The sequence below is a fragment of the Schistocerca cancellata genome, chromosome 1, assembly GCF_023864275.1.
Source record: "Schistocerca cancellata isolate TAMUIC-IGC-003103 chromosome 1, iqSchCanc2.1, whole genome shotgun sequence".
NCBI classification, from domain to species: Eukaryota; Metazoa; Arthropoda; class Insecta; order Orthoptera; family Acrididae; genus Schistocerca; species Schistocerca cancellata.
The window spans coordinates 395,312,702-395,328,442 of record NC_064626.1 but is presented as its reverse complement, the minus strand read 5'-3'; positions in this window follow the sequence as shown (position 1 = coordinate 395,328,442).

The following is a 15,741-nucleotide window of genomic DNA, read 5'->3' as shown; positions in this document are numbered from 1 at the left end:
TTCGTAAAAAAAAACAAAGCTACAACGGAGGCAATCATGATGACTGATGACCCCCGGACGGCTAAAGAACATTTGCTTGAAACATTTTGTAATTTGCATCTGGCCGGCCGCTGTGACCGAGCGGTTCTAGATCCTTCAGTATGTAACCACAAGACCGCTACGGTCGCAGGTTCGAATCCTGCCTTGGGCATGGATAAGTGTGATGTTATTAGGTTAGTTAGGATTAAGTATTTCTAAGTTCTGCTATTTGGGGAGCAAAATAACTGATGATGGTCGAAGTAGAGAGGATATAAAATGTAGACTGGCTATGGCTTTCGAAATGTGGTGCTACAGAAGAATGCTGAAGATTAGATGGGTAGATCACATGACTAATGAGGAGGTGTTTAATAGAATTGGGGAGAAGAGGAGTTTGGGCACAACTTGACAAGAAGTAGGGGCCGGTTGGTAGGACATGTTCTGAGGCATCAGGGGATCACAAATTTAACATTGTAGGGCAGTGTGGAGGGTAAAAATCGTAGAGGGAGTCCAAGAGATGAATACACTAAGCAGATTCAGAAGGATGGAGGTTGCAGTAAGTGCTGGGAGATGAAGAAGCTTGCACAGGATAGAGTAGCATGGAGAGCTGCATCAAACCATTCTCAGGACTGAAGACAACAACAACAAGTTCTAGTTGACTGATGACCTCAGATGTTGAGTGCCATAGTGCTCAGAGCCAATTTGCATCTGTACAAACAGTTGTTTAGGGTGGTCAAGAAAAATGGGCCACCCTGTATGTAAATAACTAAGGTTGTATGGAACTCTCAGTGCGCAAGTCCTACTCTCAATTGGACAATTTTATTTCCCCTACATCGGTGTTAAAGTGAGGCGATACCACGAGGAGTGTGGTCGGCACCTTCTGGACGCGACGGCCGAGGCGGGGTAGTGCGTAGCCCGCAGAGCCGGACCGCGAGGGGGGAGGGCGACGCCTGGGGCTAGCTTAGCCCGCTCTTGTCCGCATGCCCCTCACGCACCCCGGGCCTGATTAAGCTTCCGGGAATTCCAATAGCACGCGGTCTCGAATTTTGCCGACTCTTCCGCTGGGCGGCGCGGTCGTGCGCCGGTCCGTGCCCGTCCATAATCGATGAGACTCTTGTGGCGGCCGCTTTGTCCGGCGGAGATAAAAGGCCGTCCGCCGGTGGCCGGCGCTGATGACGCACCGAGGGCCCAGCGAGCGGCAGGAGGAGGGCTCGCCGGCCGCTGCACGCCGCTCGTTGCGTGCTGCCCTCTGAGTTACGAGCGGCGCACATCTGCGGGTGACGCCCACTGGCTGCGCATAAACATCGCAGTAATAGCTCGCTGCCGGCCGCCGGCTCCAGCAGTCTCTTGTCTGTATTATTAAACGCCTAACCCGGTTCATGGTGCACGGCTCGGCTTCCAGGGTCAACACGAATTTTATTTTCAATAATTGATCTTATTTATTGACTGAACATAAGTATTTAAAATACTGCCACAATCTCCTCATTAAGAGGTATAATTAATCTTACGTTAGACGTGTAACACAGTAAGACTAGCACACTACCGGACATTAAAATTGCTACACCACGAAGATGACGCGCTACAGACGCGAAATTTAACCGACAGGAAGAAGATGCTGTGATATGCAAACGATTAGCTTTTCAGAGCATTCACACAAGGTTGGCGCCCGTGGTCACATCTACAACGTGCTGACATGAGGAAAGTTTCCAACCGATTTCTCACACACAAACAGCAATTGACCGGCGTTGCCTGGTGAAACGTTGTTGTGATGCCTCGTGTAAGGAGGAGAAACGCGTACCATCACGTTTCCGACTTTGATAAAGGTCGGATTTTAGCCTATCGCCATTGCGGTTTATCGTATCGCGACATTGCTGCTCGCGTTGGTCGAGATCCAATGACTGTTAGCAGAATATGGAATCGGTGGGTTAAGGAGGGTAATACGCAACGCCATACTGAATCCCAACGGCCTCGTATCACTAGCAGTCGAGATGACAGGCATCGTATCCGCATGGCTGTAACGGATCGTGCAGCCACGTCTCGATCCCTTAGTCAATCCATGGGGACGTTTTGAAGACAACAACCATCTGCACGAATAGTTCGACGACGTTTGCAGCAGCATGGACTATCAGCTCGGAGACAGCGGCTGCGGTTACCCTTTGACGCTCCATCACAGAGAGGAGCGCCTGCGATGGTGTACTCAACGACGAACCTGGGTGCACGAATGGCAAAACCACATTTTTTCGGATGAATCCAGGTTCTGTTTACAGCATCGTGAAGGTCGCATCCGTGTTTGGCGACATCGCGGTGAACGCACATTGGAAGCCTGTATTCGTCATCGCCATACTGGCGTATCAGCTGGCGTGATGGTATGGGGTGCCATTGGTTACATGTCTCTGTCACCTCTTGTTCGCATTAACGGCACTTTGAACAGTGGACGTTACATTTCATATGTGTTACGACCCGTGGCTCCACCCTTCATTCGATCCCTGGGAAACCCTAAATTTCAGCAGGATAATGCACGACCGCATGTTGCAGGTCCTGTGCGGGCCTTTCTGGTTACAGTAAACGTTCGACTGCTGTCCTGGCCAGCACATTCTCCAGATCTCTCACCAATTGAAAACGTCTGCCCATGGTGGCCGAGCAACTGGCTCGTCACAATACGCCAGTCACTACTCTTGATGAACTGTGGTATCTTGTTGAAGCTGCATGCGCAACGGTACCTGTACACGCCATCCAAGCTCTGTTTGACTCAATGCCCAGGCATATCAAGGGCGTTATTACGGCCAGAGGTAGTTTTTCTGGGTACTGATTTCTCAGGATCTATGCACCCAAATTGCGCGAAAATGTAATCAGATATCACTTCTAGTATAATATATTTGTCCAATGAATACCCGTTTATCATCTGCATTTCTTCTTGGTGTAGCAATTTTAATGGTCAATAGTGTACTATAGTTGGCAACTGTGTAAATGCCTTGAGGCAGCGGTTCTCACAGCGCACATGTTACCCATACTATAGTGCATCCAGTAATCGAGAGTGACAGTACTTAGCGACTTGCAACGAATAGTGCTTATAATTACGAAACTCGGACTAACCTTTTCTCGCTAGCCATAGGTTTTATTGACACTGACAATGAACGTTGTTTTACATGTTGTTATGTTTTGATCTGATATTTGCAGTAGCCGAAATGGCCGACCCTGGTGGCCGAGCGGTTCTAGGCACTTTACTCCGCAACCGCGCGACTGCTACGGTCGCAGGTTTGAATCCCGCCTCGAGCATGCATGTGTGTGACGTCCTTGGGTTAGTTAGGTTTAAGTAGTTCTAGGGGACTGATGACCTCAGATGTTAAGTCCCATAGTGCTCAGAGCCATTTGAACCATTTTTTAGCCGAAACGTGATAAATAAACAAATACCTATATTAAGCTATCTGGACGGTTTCGGTCACAAAGTATCCATAATGTTGGAGGACTGATTCATAACAGCAAGTCAAAAATGGTTGTCGTTTAACTTTCATTTATACTTAAAACGACACAGATTTCTTCGCTTATTATTTTATGACTATCGTATGACTGCAAAATTTGTTTGTACTCAAGCGTCGAAGATGGTCACCACAGACCGAAATTAACTGCCTGTGATAAAATATTGTGGCCCATGACTGAAATAAAAATAAGCGTGTCAGAGTAGCAGTTCTCGAACGAACAACCATATTTTTCCTCTTTCCCGTGAACTTCCTTAAAGTTACAAGAGGGTCTCGAAGCGGAGTTACAGGAAAAGAGGGTTTTGCATAGAAAGAGATAATTAATATTGCAGGTGGAGGGGGCAGAAAGGAAATGAAAGGGAAGGAACTAATGATGTCAGTTGCATCGACACTTTATGCGGAACTAGCGGTAACGTGTGAAAAATGTATGCCGATCCGGGACTCGAACCCCGGATCTCCTGTTTACTAGGCAATTGCGTTAACCACTGTGCAACTCGGGCACGGTGTTTATTGCAAATGCGCGGACCATCTCGGCGCGTCGCACGGCGGACCCACATTTCCATCTAGCACCATCTATCCACAGTCCCCAACCATGTCCTACATGCTCACTAAATTTAGATTCCGACTGGAGGTCGAACATGAATGTGCTCCTAAAGTGGGGGTTGTGGATTCATTGCCCATCGAGGTTATACGATTGCGTGGTGTCTGTTCTTTCGGACAATTTACCAGCAGCTCTAGGCGGCAATATGACATTTTTGTTAATATTTCCCTTTACAGCGTATTAATGACTGACATTCTTCTTTAGTCATGAGATCTAATGTCACTAATAAGATATTTTAAGAAATGCCGTTTCCAGCAGCGGTCCTCCGTAAATAATCGACTACTTCGTTGTATTTAATGAGAGCGTGTCCCTCGATCCACACAGATTTTTACATTCTTCCAGAGTATTTCGTTTTCGTTGGCGGTTCGTATAATGCCCATTTCCAGTGGATTAGTTTTCTCGAGAGGACTTGTCACTTCTTCTACCCACACTTGGTTTTTGTGGGTGATTTTTGTTTTTATATTTGTTTGTTGTGCTCTTCAGTCCGAGAACTAGTTCGATGTAGTTCTCCACGTTAGTCTGTCATGTACAAGTTTCTTCACATATGTACAACTAGTGCAGTCGTTATGTCTTAACGTGCCTTCTGTCTGTCAAGCCTCTAAAATTGTTATCACTCCCCCACCCCCCGTTCACAGCCTCGTCCATTACCAAAGCCGGTTCCTTGATACGTCAGGATTTAAGGTATCAACTAAGCCTCTCCGTTAGTCAAGTTTCACCATAAATTCGTTTGCTCTCCAATTGGATATGTACATTCACGCACGTACACACTTTCGGTGAGTACGCGAACAGTTGGAGATGGAATTCTCGGAGACAGATAAAAGGCCACCAGAGTGCATTAGTGTCGGTTGTGTTTATTATAGTTACCAGGTTTGGCAGGATACATAAAAGACGTGAACCGGATCAGATATCGAGTCATCACTGTGAAAAACACGGAGTTGCTGTGTACTTTAGTGAAACAGCTTTATCAGAACCTGAATAGGACCGTATTGTGGGCCTCGATTTGGCCGGCTGGTGGAATCGTGCAATATCCAGATTCGTGAGCTGTGGGATGTGACAGTGGTGCCACGTTGTACTGCATTGGAACTAAAGAGCAGGCATACTCGACTGCAAGCTTCTGGTAGGCCACGTCTGACCACCACAGGTGAGGATCGCTGCATTGTGGACCAGGCGCACCGTAGTCCCTTCACATCTGCAACATTCTGTGCCATCCCACCCACAGCAGCCGGACTGTGGTATTACGGTCACAAGCGTAGGCTGCCGTTAAAACCACAACACAAACGGCAGCGACTGGAATGTTGTTATCTCTGGGAAGCCGTATCGACTCCTTTTCCGAGCTGTGATATCGTTGATTACTCGCCCAATCCGTTTACCTGTCACGCCATGGGGCGACGATGCGGGTTCTTGTAGTTGGCTCTTTGGTTGGAGGGGATTGGAGGCAGGCTGTTGACGGAGGGGGGGGGGGGGGGCAGTGAGAGAGAGGAACAGATGACGAAACGTGAGCGTGCGATTACGGGGCCTGATCAGTGGTCGCTCCTCCGAGTGTGTGGCCACTTGTACGAGGCCGTGTTGGTGTGTAATGTTGGCTCCACGAAGTTGCGCCCGATTGACTATCTGGATTTGGGAGCGACTGTCTCCTCATGTGGGCGTCGTGATCACGTTGATTTTCTCTGGTGACCGCCCGGCCTACCTTATTTTTGGGTGAGGTGTTTCTGTTCATGGATTTTGGCACATTTATTTATTTATTTAGCGTATGGCAAGTACAAATCACGTTTATAGAGAAATAAGCTGCTACAATATCTTTATAACTTTGCCACTAAAAACAAGACATAAAGAATTAAATACAGTTATGTCATGAACAACATATATATAATTACAAATGAACATTTAGGTTTTTAATATATTGAACTGCACTTCGAGTCGCATCCAGGAAGTCCGTTGTTTGACCTGAGTAGGCTCTCAGAGGACACTCTGCAGTGATGTGCCGGATCGTCTGCTTCTCAGCGCCGCAGGCGCACTTTGGGGATGGTGCTCTTTCCCATTTGTGTAGAGAGTCCGCACATCGACCGTGGTCCGCCCTGATCCTGCTGAGGATGGTCCAGGTTTTACGTGGTAAGCCAAAGCCTGGAGGTCTGTTCGACGGTTTCAGTAAGGTGCTTACCTGTGGTGGTGCTGATTCTTCCCATTCCACTTTCCAGCGTTCTTCAAGACAGAAACCATTTTCCTCCAGATCTTTGGCCCTTATAAGAGGTGGATGTCTAGAGCGCAATCTCTCTCTGTCAATGCCATTGCTCGAAGCGTGAATCGGAAGTTGCGGGTTGTCTTGTATTTTTTTTAAATTCTCTGAGAAGCGCATGTTCTCTTCGTAAGTGAGGTGGCGGTATGTGGCTGAGTACAGGTAGCCAGTGAATGGGGGTTGATTTTATTGTACCTGAAATAATCCTCATAGTTTGGTTCAGTACTGTGTCCACCGTCTTCGTGTGAGCGCTCTTTAGCCAAACAGGGGAACAGTACTCTGCCGCAGAGTAGACAAGTGCCAAAGGAGAGCATCGCAAGGTAGAGGCGGAGGAGCCCCAGCTGTTCGTAGTACGGATTTTTGCAGCAGTGTTGATGAGGTGTTGTTTGTAGCTCAGGGTTCTATCTAATGTCACTCCCAGGTATTTTGGATTTTCATTATAAGGCAGAATATTGCTATCAAAATATATCTTAAGGCGTCTGTTAGCCAATTTATTATTCAGGTGGAAACACATAGCCTCAGTTTTAGTTTGACAAGGTTGTAGTCTCCATTCACGAAAGTACGTTCCCAGCAAGGACAAGTCGCTTGTCAGGACAGTCTCAGTATGCTCCATATCTCGATACTGTGTAGCTATGGCCCAGTCATCTGCATATCCAAACTTTTCAGATTTAGTATTAGGCATATCGGCTATATACATGCTGAAAAGTAGCGGTGCCAGGACTGATCCTTGGGGCAAGCTATTATTGAGCTTCTTTGTTTTGCTCCTATAATTTCCAATTGTCGCCTGTAATGGTCTGTTGCAGAGCATCTCGTTGGTAAGGTTAGCCATTTTCAAACATGGCACGATGCGGAGTAGTTTGTAAATCAGGCCTTGCCTCCATACAGTGTGATAAGCCGCTGTCAGGTCACAAATGTGCTGCAATGATGGACTTGCTCCCGGTAGGCAACAGCGGGCAGCTGTTGTCTCTCATTCCGGACTCGAGCTGTTAAATTCGCCCTCCTCTTCTCTGTGTGGACTCCAATTATGCATGATGTATTTGAGCGTATCTAATCTTTGTTTACCGTTTACTGCAATTTGTTCGACATTTCGGTGATCTTGTCATTATTGCTTGGGTGTGAAATTAAGATGCTGTAATACGTTCTAGGGGATCGCATATGTTAGTGATCACTGAGGTCGAATATTGGGCGTGATCTTTAAAGTGCCAAGTTCTTGCTTATCCCGACTTGTGCATGAATTATAACACCGGAAATGGTCGTGAAAAGCAAACGCCTGCGACCCGATGAATGTTGGCCCGCTTTCTGTGCTTCTGTTGGCAGGTTTTAGTGAGATCACTTCTCTTAAAAAAAGGAATTTATTGTTTACTGTTGCATATATTATTGTTACTGTGATCTCTTAGTTAGGTATTAGCGCTCAAGCATTTCTTGCTACTTTTAAGCTAACTTAAGTGAATTTGTTTATTGGTGATCTTATTAACACTTGGCTGTTTAATCAAACTGATAGTTATATTTAATCATTACTGTTGAACAACTGATTAATCACCTCAGTTTTAATCATTTTGGTAGGTGCTTGGGACGGTTTTTGCTTTTTGTATTCTTGAATCGAGCTTTGAGAATTTACTTACTTCATGCTCAGTCTGGAATGAATTGTATGCCTGTTTGTTTACCCTCAGCTTCCCGAGTTGTTCGCAGCGTTGGAGCCGTTGGCCCTGGCGCGTTATCCAATACCCGCATATTCACCGGGCGTGGCTAGTCCACGTCGGCTGTGTGTGTGCGGCTTGGTGTTCTGCCTCCTGTCTTGCGGTAGCCATGAGGTGGCGCGGCCTCTTCGCTTGCTACGGCATCTCTCTGTAAGTTAAGTTCTTAATCTTTACGGCATTAGGACATAAGTTGAGGATCATTCAATCTTTAATTATGGATTGCTGTAAATTTTAAAATCGTTGTTACCTTTCTGTGCCAAAAGGCGCTCCAAATCTTTTTCATAATGCTGGACCTCTAAAATTTTGAACATCGTTACCTTAGTGTTTGAAAAGTTGCTGAAGTGACAGAGCTCCTCCAGTTTTGAGAAATGCTGAACCTAGGTGGTTGGTTGAATTGGGGGAGGGGACCAAACAGCGAAATAATCGGTCCCATCGGATGAGGGAAGGAGAGGGAAGGAAATTGGCCGTGCCTTTTTTTTTTTAAAAAAATCGTAATTTATAATAGGTTTTTAAGTTTTCATGTGTGCAACATCCTTGCACTTCCTATGGCTAAGTTCTTTGACCATAACCTACATTTCTCTGTATGAGCAATATCTTTGCACCTCCTACGTCCATGTTCTTTGACCACAGCCTACATGTTTATATGTAAATACGGCGTATATCACGAGTGCACGGCACTGTAGTGAAATATGCATCTAAATTTAAAAAAAACTTAAACATGGACGTGAAAATGATAACAAATGTCAAACTGAGTGGAAAATCTGTCACCACAGCATAATTGTAATAAGGATGCTTCATCTTTGTGTAAGTACAGATTTATTTTCTGCAAATGCTGCTTTGCCACCTACAATTGTTTCCACTTGTGTCTGTTTAGTGACCGGCAAATAATTTTCTTTCTATTTAAACAGTGATCTCCAGCAATATAAACATGTACATGGATGTATAAACACCTGAAAATGGGCACAAGCCCGAAACCGGTCGTGTAACGAATAAGTAAGCTTTTATTGTGACTGGTAGCGAAATTTTTCTACAACATACTTTATTCCACAAATTAGATTTCAGCCTTAGACCATTGTTAAGTGTTACAAGTCTAATGATTTTTGATACTTGTAACACTTGATAATGACCTAAGGCCGAAATCTAGACTGTGGAATAAAACCTTTTGTACAGTCAAATGGCAGTTATATCTATCAAAAAAACTGTCTAGTAGTGGCGGAACATGGAAAGGATGTGGTACTGCCACAAGGAACTATTAAAGTTGTAAGGCAGTTTAAATACTTAGAATCGAGTATCCATTTCTCGGGAAGCCGATAAGTAGATGTGGAATGCAGGATTCTGCAGACAAGAGGAGCAATTAAAATGCTAAATAGAATCGTGTGGAGCAGGGCAAAAGAAAGAAAGGATTCTGCAAACAGTATTGGAAACTATACTAACATATGGTGCAGAAGGATGGACCCTGGGGGAGCAGTCATTAAGCAGAGAACAGGCAGTGGAGATGGATGGAATAAGGAGGGCGCGCAGGATATGCAGAACAAAACGGAGGAGAAATAAGGAAATTAGAGAGATAATGTACATGGAAGAATTAGTCGTGGAAAGAACCGAGAATAGAGCTTTTCAGTGAGATGGCCACATAAGGCGAATGGAGCAATGTTGATGATCACTCGTAGTCCTGTAACGGTCGCCATCAGGAATGAAAAAGCGTGGAGGCCGAAATTAACGTGGAAAGCACGAGTAATTGGTTGGGATTATGAGGAGGAGACATATGAAAGAGGAAGACTGCCGTGATCGTGAAAGCTGGCCAAAGAGAATACCAGGCAACTGTGAAGAGTGCCGAAGCCCTTATAAGTAGGTAAGTGAAATGACATCACATACCCTCGTCGTTTAGTTTCTTCCTCTCCCGGATGCTTCACTGTTTTGTATGACAGCAAAAGGTTGGTGCGCTATCCAGTATCAGTAAACGCACCCGGAGCAGAACCTGCGCTGTGGGTAGGCAGTCCACCGCGACTGCGCCCGCCCGCGACTCAATGGAGTGAGCCGTTATTAGGGCCCGCGACGAGATGAGCGCTGGGCCGGCGGGCCGGCCCTCGCCTCGGACAGTGCGTGGGAGTGCAGGCGCCGGCGGGCGGCCGGGCTGATCGCGGCGACGTTTCGACAAATGGGGCGTGAAATGCGAGCTGGCAGCGCGCTCCGCCCCCAGGGACCGGCACCAGGCCACGCCAGACGAGACCGGCGAGGGCCCGATCGATCCTACAGCCGCCGAGGCCCGCTCACGAGGACCCGGCGTGTGTGTAGTGGCTCCGCGAGGAGTTCACCCACTTAACTAAAAGCAGCTCCTCCTGCAACCTGATAATTCCGTCATGTTCTGACGTCCGAAGAAAGAGGACAGGAAAAAATGCTCGAGGTTTTTTATACCGCCTGCATCTGTCATTTTTCCAGTACTTGTGTGCTATAGGACGATTTCGGTATTAGACCTCTTTCAAATATTCTAATGAAAGGGAGCAACGTGAATTCAGTCCATTAACAATCGGCTAAAAGTAAAACACAATAACACATCTGGCAATGAAATGTGCTAGCATTACCAAAAACATACAGATACATGTATTCTTTACAGTCGAATGGAAAAACTGGTAGAAGCCGACCTCGGGGGAAGATCAATTTGGATTCCGTAGAAATGATGGAACACCCGAGGCAGAGAGAGTAGTAGGAGGAGGAAACAGTGAGCAGATGTAAAACATAGAGGGGTGTAAGATGTCAAGAACTATGCCCCTTACATGAAGTCATTAAAGATCACCTAACTCACGTTGGGCGAACAGTAGGGCTGAACAAAAATGACTGACATGAAAACTTTGTGGAAATGCGTCGATTTACTGCAGGCTAGTTTATCCCAGGCAAGTATTAAGAGTTGACCGCAGCCGGGTGGCAGCGCACAAAGGGAAGCAACAGTAGGCAGCTTAGGGCCGGCTCAAGCTCTGAGAAAGCGGTAACGGGGCGCGGCCTCCAGCTGCCTTAAGATGTGTGACAGTGAGTGGGTGGTTGACCCAATGCTGGTGTACCGAGAAGCAGACGGAGAACTTGTACGCCAGTTGATAAATATCCTTCGTCCCGTTTTCAGTGAAACATGCGAGTAAGCCGCGCAAAGCTACGGTGTAGAGGTCAACAGAGGCCAAAATATGCATCTTCGTGACTGAATTCACGGTCTGCAGAGTCTGAAGTAAATCGGGTGAAGAGCGACAGAATGAAATACGCTGGCCTCCGATGGGAACATAGGACCAAGGAATTTGAAGTACTCTCCTGGGAGTCAGAATTCTGGAAAAATTGGTGTTTTGTGCAGACACTAACCTTGATGGGTGGCCTGGGAGGAGCTAAATAGCAGAAGTTGAGAGGAAGGGAAATTTTGTGGGAATTTTTTCACTTCCCAAAGCAGGCATTGGTCAGCACTGGGAAGCGACGCTTAATTAACGCGACTTGCGCTGCAATTGGCGTAAGTGATTTTGCAGGAAGGGAAACCGAGGTGAAGAGCGGACTGGGAGAAGTCCCCATAGCGGTCTTCCATTCCCAGCATGCCTCGAGTGCGGACGTGGCGTTCATTACTCAGCTTCTGAGAAAGAGTGAGCACCTCTGTAGTTTTTTAGGACTTGGCACATGGAACGATTGAGCTTGGAGATAGGCAGTTTTGGTTCAGCTATGTATTGAGCAAGATAGCTAGGAGTGAATAGACGAGCGCAGCCTTGCAGCAGCACGAGGTCGGACGACGTCCGCACAATGACGCCGCTCCGCCATGCTGTTTTCGGTGATAATGTGCCCGCTCCGGCCACTGATTAATTTGTTGGATCACGTCGGCAAAGTTTCCTCGAGGGTTTCACGGGCCGTGTATTGTAGAATTCTTCTCGCACTTTGCATTACACCTGGGTCAGTCGATAGGAATTACTTTTGAGTTATCGCGCTTTACTCCACGCAAACGCAATTTATTACCACTGCCTGATAGGAGAGTCTTGTAATGTGATGATTGAAGGTCGGGAGTTAAAATAAATTTGTGCTAATCGACTGCATCTGTTTTCAATCAAGTAGTTGAAATCCCAAGTCCCTTTCTTAATTAATTTTATGTTCAACATTTGCATCTGATGTTCAATAGCTGAATATAACATCAATGTGCACCCATTTTTAATTAAAAGTGATTTATTCTGAATCAAATAATGTCAACACCGCCACTGCAGTTCAATCAGGAGTCACAAGGCCTTATTACTTTTTTTTGCGTTATCCGATATTGCAGAAGTTTTGCACTCTCTGTTGATCTGTTAGCCAATTAGTTGGGGCGAACACACGCCAAAACCAGTAAGTGACGAGTGGGGTGTTACAGGTGGATGGAAGAGATGGATGAAGACGGTGTGGAAGAGATTATGGATATAGAGGGGGAGAAGAGAGTGGATGGAGGGTTGAGGAGACGGACACAGTAGAAAGGAGCAATTGGACAGAGGAGGGGGGGATGAAGAGATGGACAGAGAAAGGAAAGAGGAGGAGATGGACAGGGACAGGGGTGAGAAAATGGATAGAGAAAGGGAAGGGGGAGAAGATGGTCAGAGAGCGGAGGAGGAGGATGTGGACAGAAAGAGAGGGGCAGGAGGGAGAAAGGGCAGAGAGAGGGGAGGAGGAAATGGTCAAAGAGGGGGCAGGAGGAGATGAATGCAAAGGGGAGAGGAGGAAATGGACAGAGGGGGAGGGAGCAGATTGACAAAAGGGAGGGTGGGGGAGAGCACAGACAGAGGCAGGGAGGAGGAGATGGACAGAGAAGGGGGGAAGGACCTGGACAGAGAAATGGCGTAGCAGGAGATGGACTAATAGAAGATTGTGATAAATACGAGTATATCCCCAAGCGACGCCAGATACGCAGCTAGTACAAAAATAAAGAAGTGAAAGTAAATAGATACATTATTTGTAAAGAGACCAAATTAACATTCATTGGAAACAGAGTGACTGGAATGAGAAAGTTAAATGCCTAGTAATTTTTTTTAACTGCTGTGACGTGATGGAAACAACAAATATACAGCTTAATAAGGACTCTATGCACCAACTATTCGCGTCTCCATCTCAGCTACTCTTTATCAAAGCATTCAATCACTTGCGGATCATCTAAAGATGGAATGTCAACAAAGCAGTTAAGCAGCAATTAAGACCATCCCGTTATCTCCGTGTTTCAAACTGTTATACATTTCTCCATCTCTGCGCGCCTGTTACAACGAACATCGTGTAATAGACCCTCCTAAATAATCCATATTTCATAATCTGCTATGTACCTTAAGTTCACTGCTATCTTTACTAGTGCTGACGCTACCTTTATCAACCTACCTTCTTTCTGAAAGGCCTAACCGCCGCCGGCATTACTTCTTCAGTTTTCTGCTGTTTTTTGAAACCGCATAGAAGACACGCTGCTGTTAAGAATCATAGTGTACAGCTCCGCGATTTGGAACCAATATCAAGTGGCCATGACAGCATCGAATAAATTAAGAGATACAGTGTTAGGACCGCGACTAGGCAGTTCATCCTATTCCAGAGTGTAACTTCAACGCTTTAAATGGCCAATTCTTAAAGAAAGAAAGATATTGATCTTTCTCAATTCTGTCAGTTATATTTTCCATCACTAGCAACGGCTTCTCATAGCTCGAGGTCGGCCCTGAAAGCAAATTTGCTAGCCTTCTGCTCCACCAGGCTTTTATATATGAAATGGATAGAATAGTTCTGACTTCGGTAGGACACTCCACACAGATTGCGACAGGGATACTGACGGGGCAGGAAATATTTGGTTACGTATATCTATATTCCGAATAGTGGAAAAAACGCAACCATTACGTGAAATTATGTTTAAGAGAAGAAGGACGTGGTGATCTAGACGAAGTCCTAACGCAGTTTCAATAAAAGTCGTAATTATTGAACACTGACCCTCCGTTTAACAGGTGGTTCGAACTAATTATTCTGAAATGTCTCCGAAATGTATACGTTGGTAACCATAAGAACTAACAGGAAGGTCCTCGTAAGTACGAATATATTGCCAAGTGTTGGGTAAAAACGTTAAATTTCCCGTTGTAATGAGTCAGACACTGTTAAATCATCCGTCAAACTAGTAACAAATGCTTGATTCTCATAGAACGCTATGTGTTGGTTCAAATGGCTCTGAGCACTATGGGACTCAACATCTTAGGTCATAAGTCCCCTAGAACTTAGAACTACTTAAACCTAACTAACCTAAGGACATCACACACACCCATGCCCGAGGCAGGATTCGAACCTGCGACCGTAGCAGTCCCGCGGAAACGCTATGTGTCTCCTATGTTATAATGTACAGGGTGTCCATAAAGCCTAACTATCGTTTCAAAAAACCATAACTTGGAATTTATTGGTGATAGAGAACTGTGGTTTGTTGTAAAACAATTAGAAGCTCTCGGATTTTTTTTCCATTTGTCCATCTTTGCAGATTTGACATAGAGTGCACATACATGGAACATTGTCCTCTGGTACGGAGACAATGGTATTGTGGAATTATCGACGGAAGTGTGAAACGGGACAGTCGGGAGAAAAAAATCATAATGAGATGGTTCAAAAGCGCTAAAGAAACAGGCACTATCAAAAAGCTTCTTCAAAGTGGGTGTCCGCTGTGTCTCAAGCACGTGCTGACAGATTGCAGGGTGCATTTCAACCCAGACTCCAGAAGTCACTTCGCCGTGCGTCACGCACTTAGGTTTGAAAGTGCAGAATATACTGACTGACTCATCTCCAGACAGTCTCGCTCTCCAGATGTCACGGTAACAGACTTCTCGTTTGCGGATTTACCTCAAGGATCGTATGTACACAGCACGAGTCAATGACATTGCTACCGAACGAGCACGAAACATTGAATCAATCAGAACTGTTGACGCTGAAATGCTGACCCGTGCATGAGCAGAACTCGTATATAGCCTTGATAGTTTACAGGCAATGAGTGGGACGCGCATAAAAACTCTGCCATAGCAGAAAGAAACTTCGAGAGTAGCTAAGTACTTTATAACAAACCACACCGCTCTGTCTCTAAAAGTTTCCGAGTTACGATTTCTTAAATTATAGCAGGACTTCATGGACACTCTATACATCATTTTAATTGCGTTTTAAATATATCTTATCTGTTGTTGACTCACTGCATTATGCAGTGTGATCTTATTAGCAGATACGATGCTCATTAAACATCATTACATACGTCAGTTTTAGAACATGATCCATCATATCAGCCTATATTATCAGACGAAGTACGTCTTACTGGCTTTCTTACACTTAAAAGAGCCTTGTACCAATTGTCAGTCTGGTATTACTGAAATCAAGATGTATTACTGAGTGGGAATCAAAATAAACTCCAAGACAAAAAAAAAAAGGACGCAACCCGAAGGAATTATCAGAATGGGACGGAAATTGTTAAGTGTGATATATATGTACAGGCAAACATATGATTACAATTTTAGAAAAATTGAATGATTTATTCATGAGAAAGAGCTTCAGAATTTGAGAAAGTAAATAATGTGTTGGTCCACAAATGGTTCAAATGGCTCTGAGCACTATGGGACTTAACTTCTGGGGTCATCAGGCCTCTAGAACTTAGAGCCACTTAAACTTAACTAACCCAAGGACATGACACACATCCCTACCCGAGGAAGGATTCGAACCTGCGACCGTAGCGGTCGCGCGGTTCCGGACTAGAGC